This window comes from Pseudophryne corroboree, chromosome 5 (assembly GCF_028390025.1).
Source record: "Pseudophryne corroboree isolate aPseCor3 chromosome 5, aPseCor3.hap2, whole genome shotgun sequence".
Lineage (NCBI taxonomy): Eukaryota > Metazoa > Chordata > Amphibia > Anura > Myobatrachidae > Pseudophryne > Pseudophryne corroboree.
The window spans coordinates 375,256,303-375,272,931 of NC_086448.1; the positions used below are offsets into that span (position 1 = coordinate 375,256,303).

Genomic DNA, 16,629 nt, shown 5'->3' on the forward strand with positions numbered 1-16,629 from the left:
TCTTTTAAATGCTCTATAGGCAAAAATATACTGTCCCTACTAGGGTATCAATATTTTCAGTCAGGGAATCCGACCACGCCAACCCAGCACTGCACATCCAGGCTGAGGCGATTGCTGGTCGCAGTATAACACCAGTATGTGTGTAAATACCTTTTAGGATGCACTCCTGTTTTCTATCAGCAGGATCCTTAAGGGCGGCCATCTCAGGAGAGGGTAGAGCCCTTGTTCTTACAAGCGTGTGAGCGCTTTATCCACCCTAGGGGGTGTCTCCCAACGCACCCTAACCTCTGGCGGGAAAGGATATAATGCCAATAACATTTTAGAAATTATCAGTTGTTATCGGGGGAAAACCACGCATCATCACACACCTCATTTAATTTCTCAGATTCAGGAAAACTACAGGTAGTTTTTCCTCACCGAACATAATACCCCTTTTTGGTGGTACTCGTATTATCAGAAATGTGTAAAACATTTTTCATTGCCTCAATCATGTAACGTGTGGCCCTACTGGAAGTCACGTTTGTCTCTTCACCGTCGACACTGGAGTCAGTATCCGTGTCGGCGTCTATATCTGCCATCTGAGGTAACGGGCGCTTTAGAGCCCCTGACGGCCTATGAGACGTCTGGACAGGCACAAGCTGAGTAGCCGGCTGTCTCATGTCAACCACTGTCTTTTATACAGAGCTGACACTGTCACGTAATTCCTTCCAACAGTTCATCCACTCAGGTGTCGACCCCCTAGGCGGTGACATCACTATTACAGGCAATCTGCTCCGTCTCCACATCATTTTTCTCCTCATACATGTCGACACAAACGTACCGACATACAGCACACACACAGGGAATGCTCTGATAGAGGACAGGACCCCACTAGCCCTTTGGGGAGACAGAGGGAGAGTTTGCCAGCACACACCAGAGCGCTATATATATACAGGGATAACCTTATATAAGTGTTTTTCCCCTTATAGCTGCTGTATCTTTAATACTGCGCGTAATTAGTGCCCCCCCTCTCTTTTTTAACCCTTTCTGTAGTGTAGTGACTGCAGGGGAGAGCCAGGGAGCTTCCCTCCAACGGAGCTGTGAGGGAAAATGGCGCCAGTGTGCTGAGGAGATAGGCGCCGCCCCCTTATCGGCGGCCTTATCTCCCGTTTTTCTATGTATTCTGGCAGGGGTTAAATGCATCCATATAGCCCAGGAGCTATATGTGATGCATTTTTTTGCCATCCAAGGTGTTTTTATTGCGTCTCAGGGCGCCCCCCCCCCCCCAGCGCCCTGCACCCTCAGTGACCGGAGTGTGAAGTGTGCTGAGAGCAATGGCGCACAGCTGCAGTGCTGTGCGCTACCTTGTTGAAGACAGGACGTCTTCTGCCGCCGATTTTCCGGACCTCTTCTGTCTTCTGGCTCTGTAAGGGGGCCGGCGGCGCGGCTCTGGGACCCATCCATGGCTGGGCGTGTGTTCGTCCCTCTGGAGCTAATGTCCAGTAGCCTAAGAAGCCCAATCCACTCTGCACGCAGGTGAGTTCGCTTCTTCTCCCCTTAGTCCCTCGAAGCAGTGAGCCTGTTGCCAGCAGGTCTCACTGAAAATAAAAAACCTAAAAACTAAACTTTTCACTAAGCAGCTCAGGAGAGCCACCTAGTGTGCACCCTTCTCGTTCGGGCACAAAAATCTAACTGAGGCTTGGAGGAGGGTCATAGGGGGAGGAGCCAGTGCACACCAGGTAGTTCTAAAGCTTTACTTTTGTGCCCAGTCTCCTGCGGAGCCGCTATTCCCCATGGTCCTTACGGAGTCCCCAGCATCCACTTAGGACGTTAGAGAAAGTAACATTTGTCAGGGGAAGTCATTTTTTAAGACTTTGAGAAATAAACATCTTGCCTTTAAGAATACTGCATCTGTATCTTGTGACCAACAGAATTGTGCAAAATGCTATTCCGTTCTACAGCTCTTCTGGATTGAGCTTAATGTCGCCAAGCTCAAGCCCTCTGCCAGCTAGGGACTGGTCTATGGTGAGGGACCAGTGGGAATCAACTGACACCAATAAGGAGAAGTGGCAGTGCAGCGTGTCAATACATACACAGAAGTAGGCTGTTTTAAGTGCACATGGTAGGAGCCTTAATGTAGTAAGAGGTTCAAAGTGCCAATTGTAGGAGCTTGGTGGCATTACCCACCCCCCTGCCCAGTGGGTGCAGTCAGTAACAGGGGGTAACTGATGGTAAGAGGGAATCTCCTAATATCACAAATCGAGTGACATCAAACAAATCTGCAACGGGGTGCATCCAGTTACAGTCACAAGTACATATTGAAATGTATATTTAATATATATATATATATATATATATATATAATTTTTTTTTTAGAGAGAGAGAGAGAGAGAGAGAACTAAGATATAACACATGTTTGAAATTAATGAAAAGACTAGAGAAGAAAAAACAAAAAAAATAAATAAAATTTTAATTATCTACCGGTAAACCCTTTTCTTGTAGTCCATAAGGGATACTGGGGTTACTTAGTACGATGGGGTATAGATGGGGTCCAAAAGGAGCCGGTGCACTTTAAATTTCTTCAACTGGGTGTGCTGGCTCCTCCCCTCTATGCCCCGTCCCACAACCAGTCTAGGTAAAACTGTGCCCGAAGGAGAACGGACATACTTAAGAGAAGGAACATAACATAATAATGAGTGGTGAGATTCACACACCAGCACATTACAACATAAACCGACCGGCAACGGCTGGTAACAAAACAACAGCAACAGCTGAAACAGGTAAATTTTCATACATGAAAAACCTGCAGAAAACTCAACGCATTGAGGCTTGCGCCCAGTATCCCTTATGGACTACGAGAAAAGGATTTACCGGTACGTAATTAAAATCCTATTTTCTCCAGCATCCATAAGGGATACTGGGGTTACTTAGTACGATAGGGACGTCTCAAAGCTTCCAGGAGGGAACGTATGGAGACGTCTGCAGCATGGCCTGCCCAAACTGGGTATCGTCTTTGGCCAGGGTATCAAACTAGTAAAACTTCACAAAGGTGTTCTTCCCCGACCAGGTAGTAGCTCTGCATAGTTACAAGGTCGAGACTCAACGGGAAGCTGCTCAGGAAGAGACCCCACGGATCTTGTAGAGTGGGCCTTCAGAGAATGTGGAACAGGCAAGGCTGCCGACACATAGGCCTGTTGGACAGTCAGCCTAAGTCAATGAGCAATATACTGCATTGAAGCAGGGCAACTATTTTTCTGCGCACCATCGAGCACGAATAGGGAATCCGTCTTGCTGATCCGAGCCGTCCTCTCGATATAGATCTTCAAGGCTCGCACAGCATTCAATGCCTCAGGAGGGGCAGAAGTGCCAGAACTTGACGGAACCACAATAGGTTGGTTCAAGTGGAATGCAGAGACAACCTTCGGCAGGAACTGATGCCTAGTCCAGAGCTCTGCTCTGTCTTCGTAAAAGACCAAGTATGGACTTATACACGATAAGGCCCCCAATTCTGAGACACGCCTAGCAGAAGCCAGGGAGAGTAACATCACCGTCTTCCATGTAAGATACTTGTCTTCTATCATCATCAACGGTTCAAAACCAGGAGGACTGAAGAAATTCCAATACCACATTCAAATCCCAGGTGGACGGTGGCACAAAGGGAGGCTGTATGTGAAGTACCCCTTGCAAGAAGGTCTGAACTTAAGGCAACACTGCCAACTTCTTCAGGAAGAAAATAGAAAAGGCTAAAATCTGGACCTTAAAGGGAGCCCAGACGTACGCCCATATCCACTCCAGCCTGCAGGAAATGCAAGAAGCATCCCAGGTGAAAATCCACAGAAAGCTATGTGCGCTCCTCGCACCAAGAGACATATCTCCTCCAGATATGATGGAGGTGCTTTTATGTCACAGGCTACCTGGTCTGAACCAAGGATACAATAACCTTTTTGGAAAGGCCTTTGTGAGCTAGGATGTTCTGCTCAACGGCCATGCCGTCAAACGAAGCCGCCGTAAGTCCGGGAAGACGAACGGGCCCTGTTGAAGGTCTCTTCTCATGGTCTCAAGAGTCTTTGACGGACATGTCCCGAAGATCCGCGTACCATGCCCACCAAACCAAGGCCAGTATGGGGTAATCAGAGTTGCCTTGACTCTTTGATGCCTGATTCTCTTTAGCACCCTCCGGAGCAACAGAATCAGAGGAAACAGGTGGACCAATTGGTAAGACCATGTCGTTGTCAGTGAATCCACGACTTCGAAAAAAGGATAGAAACAAGTTTGAAGAAAAATGAGAAATTGTTAATAGAAAGAAAAGTAAGAAAATTTAATAGGAATAAGAAAAGAGAAGAGAATGATAGGGTAGAAATTGAAGAGGAAGATAGGGAGGAAGAAAATATGGATGAGGAATATATGTCACCGGCTAACTTTAGCGCCGTTAAATCTAAGATCCAACAGAGAGCACAGAATTTTCGTAAAAGAAGGACAAGTAGAGATTATGTACAACAAAGACTAAGGAGGAGTCCCAGTAGTGGCAGATATATAGACCCCCATCTAAGGCCACTATCACGCAACCAAAGGGATAATGTATATCAACCGAGAAATATCAACAAGGATTGGAGAAAAAAGGAGTATAATGAGGGAAGGTATGGTCAGAGAGATGGAAGAAACCTTCATTCATATACAGCAAATTACCAGATGAGAGAGGAAGAGAGGCCCTATAGAGATTTTAAATTGAAAAATAGATTTGAAATGTTACAGAATGGTACAGAATCCTCTCCTTTTTTGTTCAGGGAGAGGAGACGAGGTTATGCAAGATAAAAAGAAGGGGTTGCAGAGGGGGAAAACCTAATAAAAGAAGAAAGAAAAGGTTAAATAAGAGAAACAAAAAAAGAAAATGTTTATCCCTCCCCATACCCGAACCCCCAGTTCAAAATGAGAACATTAATAAGGGTAAAATTAGGATATTTAACCTCACTAGTCATCTATTAGAAAAAGAGGAGATCTCCCTCCTTGAAAAAAGGGCTAAAATTTGCCCCTTCGGTTTCACTGAATCAATTCAGTACATTTGTGGACCTTCAAAAGCTCATACGACAATTACGTTGAAATTTTTTTTTTTTTGAGAAAGGATCAGACAGAACCGAAGGAGTTAGAGACAACCCCATTTAGGCCTAAATCCGTCTTTAACCCCATCCATATGAGAGGAAATTTCCTAGAAACATTTCTTAAATTAGTCTCAGACGACTTAAGAGAGATAGATACCAAAGTACCAAAAAATAATCCCACTTTTAAGGAAAGGAGGGCATTAAAAAACCTACAAGGGAAAGAAGATTTAGTCATAAAACTGACAAAGGGGGGCGGGGGGAATAGTTGTTATGTCAAAGGAAGCGTATGATACAGAGGTAATGCGCCAACTAAGTGATGGAGAGACATATAGAAAGTTAAGGGCAGACCCCACCAATAGAATAGTTGACCAATTAGGCCTTTTGCTGAAAGAATATGAACAAAATGGTACCTTAGAAGAAAAGGAAGTCAAGTTTTTATTTAATAATGAACCGGTAATTCCAGTCCTCTATATTCTGCCCAAAATAAACAAAGACCCAGTGAACCCACCTGAAAGACCTATCGTATCTGGTATTGGGTCAATAACATTGAATTTATCGGAGTTTAATCGACCATTACTTACAGCCACTAGTAGCTAACTTTCCTTCGCATCTGAAAGATACCAGAGACTTCCTCAATGTTATTGAAAAAATAAGTTGGGAAGAAGGATACATTATGGTAGCGGCAGATGTCCGCTCACTTTATACTATTATTGCACATCAAGATGGCATACAGGCTATATCTAAAGCACTGCTACAAAGCGGACTAGATAATTCCTTACAAGATTTTATTAAGAAAGGAGTCCGTTTTATTTTAGAAAATAATTATTTTTCTTTTAATGGGATTTTTTATCAGCAAGAGGTTGGCACAGCTATGGACACCAGGTTCGCTCCAAGTTATGCCAACATTTTTAATGGGACAGTGGGAGGATATTACCATTTGGAATCACTGTCCCTTTGGAGCGAACCGGATGTCCTGGAAAAGGTATATAGACGTCTTTTTTATTTGTAAAGGAGGTGAAGAGAGTCTTAATGAATTTTTTAACTATTTAAACAGTATTGATCTTAACATCGGTTTTACTTTTGATGGTAGTAAAGAAAGGATGAATTTTTTAGATGTGACGGTGTTTGTAGATCAGGGACAGTTACAAACAAGGAATTTTAACAAACCGACGGATTTGGGGGCTTTTATTCAAGCCTCAAGCTGTTATCACCCAGATTGGCTGGGCTCAATTCCAGACGGACAATTTAGACGTCTGAAACGTAACTGTACAAATATGGAACTTTACCAGGTTACAGGCAGAATAGCTAAAATCTAAATTTGAAGCCTCCGGTTATGCTGCTGAAAAATTAGAATATACCAAAAACCATGTAGCAGGTATAGACAGAAAAGTATTATTAGAACCAAGGAAGAATAAAGATGAGCAAACTACTTCAAGATACGATTGGGCATTTGTGACTACATTTAATAGTATAAAGTTGTGGAAAAAAACACTAAAAAAACACTGGGGAATTGGGAAAAAAAAGACCCAGTCATAGGGACATTATTACCAAAAAACCCTAAATGTATTTTCAGAAGAGCACCCACCATTAAAACACGCCTGGTGAAAAGTACACAACCTCCAAAAAAAACAATGTGTACGATTAAGTCTAAAGGTTTTTTTTCGGTGTGGGTTATGCTTAGGATGTAGGGGAATAAAAGGGGAAGGTAGTAAAACTATGGAATTAAAAATAAATAAATAAACCTTTTAAAATAAATGATTTTATTACATGTAATACTTCTAATGTTGTATATGCTCTGGAATGCACTTGTGGATTGTGGTACGTAGGTCGCACGTCCAGGTCCCTAAAAATAAGAATAGGCGAGTACCTAAGAAATATAAGGAAAGGACTGACCACCCATGCACTTTGAGCATTTTAGAGTTCAACACAATAGCTGTACATCAGGTATCAAATGTTTTTATGGCTTAAGGCACATAAAAGGGATCATGGAGAAGAAAAGACTTGGATAAGCAATTGGCAATAGCAGAAATGAAAGCTATATATGAATTAGGGACCCTTAAACCAGAAGGCCTAAATGCCGATTTTGAAGTCAAATGGTTCCTTTAGTTTTTTTACCTTTGAATATGTGCACTTTATATATTTTTATATATTTTAGTATTATTACTTCCGTATTAGTTTAAATTCATTAATATAATTAGTTCATTCGTCTCTCCATTATGTATTGTCGTTTTTACCATATTATACCCTTTCATTATAGAACCTGCCAGCTGGATTTTTATTTTTTTAATGACGTCACCGGAAGTGACGTGAAGTTCTAGACAAAGGACTCCAATTGTATCCCTTTTTTATGACAATTCTGTATGAAACCGATGCAGAAGGATTGAGACGTTGATTCTGCTATATTAAAGTACATCCAGGAACTTCTTTTATTACTACTATTGAGATCGAGGACGGAAAGAAAGTGACGCAAGCGGGAGGAGGAAGTTCGGGTTTCTATGGTTACCGGCGAGACACGGACCACGGAGGAGTCGCGGTTGTCATAACTACACATTAGGCACGCAAGACGGAGACACGCCCGCTCTCAGTAAATGAACCATGGGACATGTAGTCAATGTTTGTATAGGGTTCAGCTGAGGATGGAGCGTTGTCATTGGACAGAGTGGATTTAAATAGTTAGGATTACAGAGTCAGTGTCAGTTGTTACTTGCACCTTGAAAAAGACCCTAGCAAAGGGTAGAAACGCGTTGGTGGATATCTGGAACTTCTAGCTTACCCAAAACAGTGGCGATTACCTGGATAGCTGCTTGCCTGTGGGGATATCCCAGGAATCTTTTCCCACGGACTTTCATGCTGTTATTGAACTGTTTTCAGTTCCAACATCTCCAGTAATTTGCTCTCTAAATTGGATATCTGACGGACTGCCTATTTCTAAAAGGGCTATTGCACATTTTATTCTGAATGTTATTTTAACCTATGCGTGTTCTTATATGTATTAAGCTATACTTCACTATATGAATCTTTCTCATTTTGCATATCGATACAACTACTCTGCAATGAGGAAATAATTGTTGGAGTCCAGCAAAGAACAGACTACCAAAGAGCGCTAGTTGAGTAATCCCTCTGCTTGTATTGTTATTTACACTTTTGTGTGAAGGGTGAAGGAAACCTTCAAAGGGGAATTACTAATAAGCAGCACTTCGTGCGCACGGAACTCACCACTATTGTATTTTTGCACAATCCACTGCCATCGCCTGAGGGTCCCGGGTTCTCAAACAATACCGGCGAAGCTTCTTGTGGAGCAGAGATGCCATCAAGTCGAACTGCGGGCAGCCCCACAGATCTGTGATCTGTTGAAACACCCGAGGATGGAGGCCCCAACTCTCCTGGGTGGAAGCCGGGACGATTTAGGAAGTCCGCTTCCCAGTTGCCCACCCCCGGAATAAGGATGGCTGACATTGTTCTTGCATTTCTTCCCGCCCAGAAGAGTATCCTTGACACTTCTAGCATGCAGGCTCTGCTCTTTGTTCCTCCCAGTCGATTGATGTATGCCACCGCCGTGGCGTTGTCCGACTGAAATTGAATGGCCTGATCCCAGAGCAGAAGAGAGGCCTGAAGTAGAGCATGGTAGATCGCCTGAAGTTCCAGAATGTTGATCGAAAGTAGGGCTTCGTGAGCTGACCACCTGCCGCGGAACTGAGCCCCACGGGTGACAGCTCCCCATCCTCTGACACTCGCCTCCGTTGTGAGGAGAAACCAATTCTGAATTTCGGAATATTCGACCTTTCACTAGGTGTGAGGACTGCATACACCACAAGAGGGAAATCCTGGCCTGAGAGGAGAGACGTATGATCCGATACATCTAAAGATGTGATCTGGACCACTTGCTCAGGAGATCCAATTGAAATGTTCTAGCATGGAACCTTCTGTACGTACTGGCATGACTCGTATGAGGATACCATCTTTCCCAACAGTCGTATGCAAAGATGGATAAAGATCTGACTAGGCCTTATAACCGCTCGGACCATCTCCTGGAGCATTGTCCTCACCTTGTCTTCTGGGAGGAATACCTTCTGAGCCTCCGTATCCAGAATCATTTCCAGGAACAGGAGCCACTGAGTTGGCTCCAGGTGATACATCTGCAAATTTAGAATCCACCCATGATGTGACAGAAGATGATAGTGCTGTTGATATTGACCAATGGAAGCTCCCTGGATCTCGCCGTTATCAAGAGATCCTTTAGGTCTCGGAGATGAAACTTCATTTCCGTCATCACCTTCATGAAGATCCTCGTAGCTGTGGACAGGCCAAAGGGCAGTGCCTGGAACTGGTAGTGGTCGTTCAACAGGGCAAACCGCATGTAAGCCTGGTGAGGTGGCCAAATCGTGATATGGAGATAAGCATCCTTATATCCAGCAAAACCATGAACCTGTTCATCCAGACCCGAAATCACTGCTCGCAAGAATTCCATCTTGAACTTGAAGACCTTTAGGTAAGAGTTCAAGCATTTTAGATTCAAAAGGAGTCTTACCGAACAGTCCAGCTTTGATACCACAAATAGGTTGGAGTAGTAACCCTCTCCCTGTTGTTGCAGTGGCACTGGAACAATGGCCTGGGACTAAACTAACTTCAGGATGGCCTGTGCAGTGTAACTCGCGTATCCTCCAAAACTGGTAAGCTTGATTTGAAAAATCGGTGGGGAGGAACACTGTCGAACTCCAGCTTGTAACCCTGAGAAATCAGCTCTTTTACCCAAGCATCCTGGCAAGAGTTTTTCCGGATGCGGCTGAAGTGACGCAACCGAACTCCCACCTCAAGGGTGGGGGGGACACTTTCATGCCGAGGCCTTGGTGGAAGCAGAGCTGTTGCTTTGTTCCTGAAAACTTGCAGCGGCTGGTTTTCTTGTCTTGCCTCTGGGGCCTCTTGCAGCATTTGAGGTGTCTCTGGCGTTTGACCTAAAGCTAGCGGCCCGAAAGGACTGCAAAGATGGCCCCAGGTAGGAGCGCCTGACCGGCGGGGCCCCCGAGAGGAGAAACGTGGATTTCCCAGCAGCAGCTTTCAAAATCCACAAATCCAACTCAACCCCGAACAGCCACTCTCCTGAAAAAGGAAGAGACTCTACACTGCGCTTAAAATCCGCGTCCGCTACCCACTGACGCAGCTACAAAGCTCTGCGCGTGCACACTGCCACGGCAGTAGTCCTTGCATTCATAGCACCTATCTCCTTGATAGAATCACACAGGACGCGTGCAGTATACTGAATGTGTTCTATCAGCGTAACCATATTCACTAGAGACATATCTCCCCCGCAAGGCCCTCTTAAATCTGGCCCGTCCAGGTGTGAATGGCATGTGTTATCCAGCAACCCACTGGATAACATGTCTTTGTGATACACCAGCTGCTGTGTAAATAGACTTTAATGTAGTCTCTATTTTCCAATCTCCAGGACCCTTTAAGGCAAAGGTGCCAAGGACTGGAAATACCACCTTTTTAGATAGGTGTGAGACTGATACGTCCACACCAGTGCGGTTTTCCCAAATTTCCTGCTTCTGGGGTAAATGGGAAAGTGCTTAGAAAGATTATTTTCACCTGGAACTTTTTATCAGGGTTCTGCCAGGCTATCTTAAACATGTCACCTAGTTCCTTTTTATCAGGAAAGGGGAAGCGAACCCTTTTCTGTGAGAAGAATGACTACTGTACTGCAGCGTCTTCCGCTGGGATTTTAACATATCCCTGATAGCAAGTATGAGGGATTCAATCACCTGTGCCGGAAATGGATCCTCCATAATAGGTTCCAGCTCCTCCCCCTTCATCAGATTTCGAGAGTAAGTCAGGCAGCCCACACTTATGTGGCCCTGAGCTATGGAGAGGGGTCTGTCTGTCATATGCCTTTTTAGACAGGACTGCTACAGCCTTCTGCAGCTGCTGTGTCTTTTGACTATTTGCAGAGAGATGAGAGGACATGTCCGCCATCATGGATTTTATAGAAACTACCCAGGATGGCTCTTAAAACTCCCCCCCCAGACTCCTCACTACGTTGAGTGGACAGGTGTAGGTAGATAGACAGTGTCTAGTTAGACAGTCAATAGATAGTTACCATTGGGTATATTTACTAAGATGGGAGTTCTATTTAAGATGGGATGTTGCCCATAGCAACCAATCAGATTCCAGGTATTATCTTCTAGAAGGTGCTAGATAAATGAGAAGTAAAATCTGATTGGTTGCTATGGGCAACATCCCATCATAAATAGAACTCCAATCTTAGTAAATTTACCCCCATATGTTAGACAGACATTAGGTCGACAGGGTAAAAAAGGTCAACAGGGTCTAAAGGTAGACATGGAAAAGGTAGACAGTACAAAAGGTCGACCGGGTCAAAAGATCGACACCATGTTTTATTGCATTTTTGTGGTTTGTGTGGATAGTTTTGTCATCTCGGACCCCCCCAATTGTAGAAAGGCATACGCTTGCCACACTTCAGGCTCGGTGGCTCTCTGCACTTGCCACAAGGTTTATAACCAACTCTAAAGGTGGGTACACACTATTAGATATATCTGCAGATCAATTGATCTGCAGATATATCTATGTACGGATCGGGCAGTGTGCTGTGCATACACACTGCCCGATCCGTCGGGGGACTGACGTCATGAACTGGGCGGGCGCTCGTGCCCACCCAGTTTACCTGTCAATCACCGCCGGCCGCCGCAGCATGTGTACGGGCGGTCGGCCGACCGCCCTGTACACACAGCGACGCGCCAATATATCGTTATATATATTGGCTGTCGGCTGTGCTGCGCGGCCAACGCGATACGTCTGTGAACGACGGAGTTCACAGACGTATCGCCCGTACACACTGGCCGACGGTCCCGCGATGTATCGGCCGTTCAAGAGAACGGCCGATATATCGACCAGTGTGTACGGGCCTTAAGAAGAAACTTGCACCAAGCACTAATAAATTGTAACAAATAATCATATATCCAAATTGATATTTTAATTTTATTAATTAACTGCGGGAGAGCCCTTGATTTGGGGTTAGCAAGTAAAAAAAAAAAAGCACCTGGACTCCCAAGTACAATTGACCAGAAAAACTCCAACAAATAGCCTCTTGCGCTATACTAAACATATGATATGGCTGAAAAAAATCCAATACATCAAACTTTATGTTGTATATGTATTATAAATTTATTCATATAAAAAAATCACAAGCTAAAGAGCTAGACCGGTCTTAATAATGAAAAATCTTATGCACTAAAATATATATTATTAAACTAAACGGAGGTGGATCTAAGCTTATTCTGTGCACAGTGTCACACACCAGAGGCGGCGTTCGCCGCGCTTACCCCTGCTGGTCGGTGTTGCGGCCTCTGCCTTCGGTGGGCCACGGGCTCCGGCGTCTGGTTGGCGCGGCTACCGGCAGTTCTCCGGGGCATGGGCGCCGCCATAACACCCGGCATCACGTGGACGGGGGGCAGGTGACGTCATCAGACTGCTCCGCCAATCCAGCGCTGGCGGGAGATTCAAAGTCAGACGCCGGACAGAGCTTCAGTGCCTGAGTATCGTCTTTCCCTGACGTAGATGCCAGTGCTCTTGTTCCCGGCAAGGATCTCTGCAGTTGTACTCCAGTGTCTCCGGCATTTCCAGCTGCCAGTTCGCTACACCGGCTCCAGTGTATTCAGCGGCCGGTAAATCTCTCTGCGTACCAGTCATCCGTGCTCCTAGAAATCAGCGTCTCAAGTCTCCGTTCTCAAGTTCCACAAACCCAACAGCGTCTCAGTCTCCGTTCTCAAGTTCTACAAACCAATAGCGTCAAAAACCCCTGCACTTCAGTTCTCCACACCATCAGCGTCTCAATCTCCGTTCTCAAGTTCTACAAATCCACAGCGTCTAAAACCCCTGCACTTCAATTCCTCACATCATCAGCGTCTCTGTCACCACTCACAAGTTCTTCAATCATCTGTGCTATTAATCATCATTCATAAGTTCCATAAGTTATCAGTGACTTTCAAACATCACCCACAGTTTCCTCAATTACCAGCATCCCCAATACTGCTCACTAAACTCTACAGTGGGTCTGGACATTTTCTCATTTATTCCTTTTTGGCATTTGACTTTAAGTTTTTCCTTTGCAATAAAGCAATTTAATATTTCATCAAACTCCACTGTCAGCGTCCTGTATGAGGAAATCCTATATCAGGCCTTCCCTTTTCCAGCTCAGTTGTGGTTCGCAACACCCTCAGTCTAGGCCAGTGACACACAGAAATGTATGTAATCTATAAACACATAAAACTCAGTCCATGAATTCAAGTCAATGGATAAAACCAATATCAGATGCTATAGAACCCATATAATAATCAAGTATCCATAGAAGATTACTTTGTATCACAGTTCCTTGTTAAATTACCACTCAGCAATGGGTGATACGCTACGTGTATACCGCTCCACGCTGGAGTCTTACATGCGGCTCCAGCCGGCGACGTCAGCGGGGGAGAGTCCCAATGTTTAGCGAGGTGGTCTCTGACTGCAGGAAATAGCACCAGTGCTGGCGCTTGTCAGTAGCGATCCTGCCCGACCTCAAAGCTCTGTGAGTCCACACCTCTCTGTGCCGCATGCAGGCACTTCCATACGGTTTCTCTTCTCCCAGTGCTCAAGCTGATAGCAATAACCGATAGCTGGTGCAGCATACGGGTCCAATAATATTGCAGGGGTCCGATATATAGTGAGAAGTAGGTGGAATTATGAAATTTCTCTTACGTCCCATTTGGTAAATAATGCTGCGATGAGACTGAGGAGTATGCGCTACATAGATAATTATTGAAGCAAAAACCCCACCTCCCTCAGCTCTTTAGATTTTAAATTTAGTGCCCGCAGAAGAGGCGCAAAGTATTTATGCTAGGTATTAATAGGTTTTATATCTAGTCCTTTTTTACCTGCAACTTAGTCACCTGAATCCCCTAATGGGAAAGGCACTGGAGGAGAGGGCTTTATGTTTGGCATAGTGTTGGTCATCAACCACCTATGTCTGCAACTATGGCAGAACCAGATGGTTTCCTGCCATAAATGGTAGCCATGGGCCCGACTCTTTGCAGTTCATGCACAAAAATACAGATGGTAAATCCAGTGATGCCAATACTGAATAGTCATCTACTATTGATATTTTTTCACCATCACCATTGAAGACGGACACCAATGGCCATCCCTAGTTTGGCACTATCATCTTGCCACTCTCCTAGCAGCCCAAGGGACACAAGCTTCTCCTGACTGGTTTGGAAATGTCACACGTCAGAATCTTCTGCTTGCAGCCATGCCAGAGGCTGGAGAGCGTAGTACCTATTTATCTCTATGTACTTAGTGAAGGTCATTGTAGGCAGCGATTTAGTAGTTAGTTTAGCTAGATTAGTTAGGATTTGTGTAGTAAACCTCACTTGCGCTCTCTATGTCCTGTTCAGGGTAGTTTTTGTATCTGACCAAAAAGTTGAGATTATTTTTCTAAAGTCTACTTTTTACATTACAGTACTAAGGTTTGTTTTTTTGTTGCTAGTGTCTTCAGTATGGTTTAAAAAAGAATAAAAAAAAATAAAACACAGAAGACATCTAGGTCTTGCACAGAGGTTTTTAATTATCCTTATTCTGTGAATTAACAGTATGTCTGGTAAGGGAGACAGACCTCCCAAATCTAAGCAGGGGGCTGAACATTTGGTACACTATGCTTGCTGAAATTGTTCTTCCAAACTTCCCGAAGGTAGCAAAGAGCTGGAGCCCCTTTTGTGCAGCTTCCAAGAATGAGATACTCTGCCTGAGGAGTTGTTACCATTCTGGGCGAAGGTGATGGCTTAATCCATTGAGAATCACGCACAAGAAGGTATGCGATGTACGCAGCCCGTATGAGGTTAGTGCTTCAGTTCCTCTTGCCCCACAACCAGCCCCCTACCTCTGAGGTAGTCCCACACATGGATAGACTTACTAAAGTCTGATCCCCATTAGAAACTTTTTTGAGATCTTCAATGGACGGTTCATGGAAACACCAGTCTCCAACTATGGCAGATGCCATACAAGCAGGAACAGATAATGCAGACTTTTTGATTCTGGTGGACAACTTGAAACAGACATTCATCTATGTAGGCCATTCATATTTGAATGTGATTTCTCTAATTTCAGGTATCTCTGCTCTATCTATTTTGGCCAGGAGATCACTCTGGCTATGCTCTTGGGAAGCGGGTGTGAATAAAAAAGAACAATGAATAGGTCAACCCCATATGGTCAACATGCATTAAGTTGTCAGGGTCAAAATGTCAACATGGAAAAGGATGACGGTATAAAAGGTAATTTTGTATATTTATCCATATCTAAGCCATACTATTGGAAACATTTTCCCTTTAAGAGCTTGCTTCGCTCACCGAAATTTGGGCAAGGTGACTTACTATGCTACAGCTGCACTGAGCACAGGATACTATTTGCTAATCGTAATCCATGTGGATGGTCATTTATGAAAAAATTGAAAGACAATGCAATAAAAACTTCAGTTGAACATGTGTGTGTTGCCCATTGTTATGTCAACCTTTAGCACATGGTGTCGACCTATTGACTACAGATCACCCAGAACCCTTGGCAAGCATATACAGAGTCTAAGAAGGCATTGGAGGCAGTCCTTTTTGTGGGGAGTCTTTGTTTGGGCCAGAACTTAAACGTATCATCACTTAGGCGACAGGAGGGAAGTTCCCTCCCTAGTGGTGTGATTCTCCCCCCCCCCCCCCAATTTTTTTTACTGTGTGTTGTTTCCGGGTGTAGTATTGTATGCCGGCGGCCGGGCTCCCGGCATACCGACAGCGTGGCGAGCGCAAATAAGCGCCTTGCGGGCTCACTGCGCTCGGTGGCACGCCACGCTATTTATTCTCCCTCCAGGGGGGTCGTGGACCCCCAAGAGGGAGATAAAGTGTCGGTATGCCGGCTGTTGGGATTCCGGCGCCGGTATACTGTGTGCCGGGATCCGACAGCCAGCAAACTGAAGACTACCCGTTGTTTCCACCTTTCGTAGGTTGTTTTTCTTTTGGCTTTGTAGATAAATAACAACTGAAGACCTGGAAGAGGTGGGCGGGTTTAGAGGTAGAGTTTCAGCTTCAATAGTTAACTATTCAGTGGCTACTCCTCAGTCTCTCCCTCACAACCCATTGTAGCAGTGTTTCTCGGACAGATGATTTCAAAGAATTGATTTTACAGAGATAACAAAAAATCAGTGTGTGTGTGTGTAAGCAGAATATTTTTATGAAAGCAATAGAATTTTTTTTTATAAATAATTGAAAGACATGTAATAAAATGTGCCATGTGTATACTGTAGGTCCTTAACATACAAAAGTGGAGACTTAAATTAGCCCAATTCATTAAATGGGGTTGAAAAAAGGTGTTAGCCTCAGGCTTTAACGGCCAGTACTAACAGGAGAGATGTGTGCTGAGCGATCTTAACACAGATCGCTCAGCACACATCTCTCCCCCCACTCAGCACAGCGCAATGTGTGCTGAGCGAGGGGGACGGATGGACGGGCCGCTCATTTCTCAGAGCGGG

General features: G+C 44.6%; 1 protein-coding gene across 1 annotated transcript in view; it reads right to left on the reverse strand.

The window, feature by feature from the left end:
* Nucleotides 1–16,629, reverse strand: part of TRIP13 (thyroid hormone receptor interactor 13) — a 436,692-nt gene that overhangs the window by 294,127 nt on the left and 125,936 nt on the right. The window lies entirely within an intron of this gene.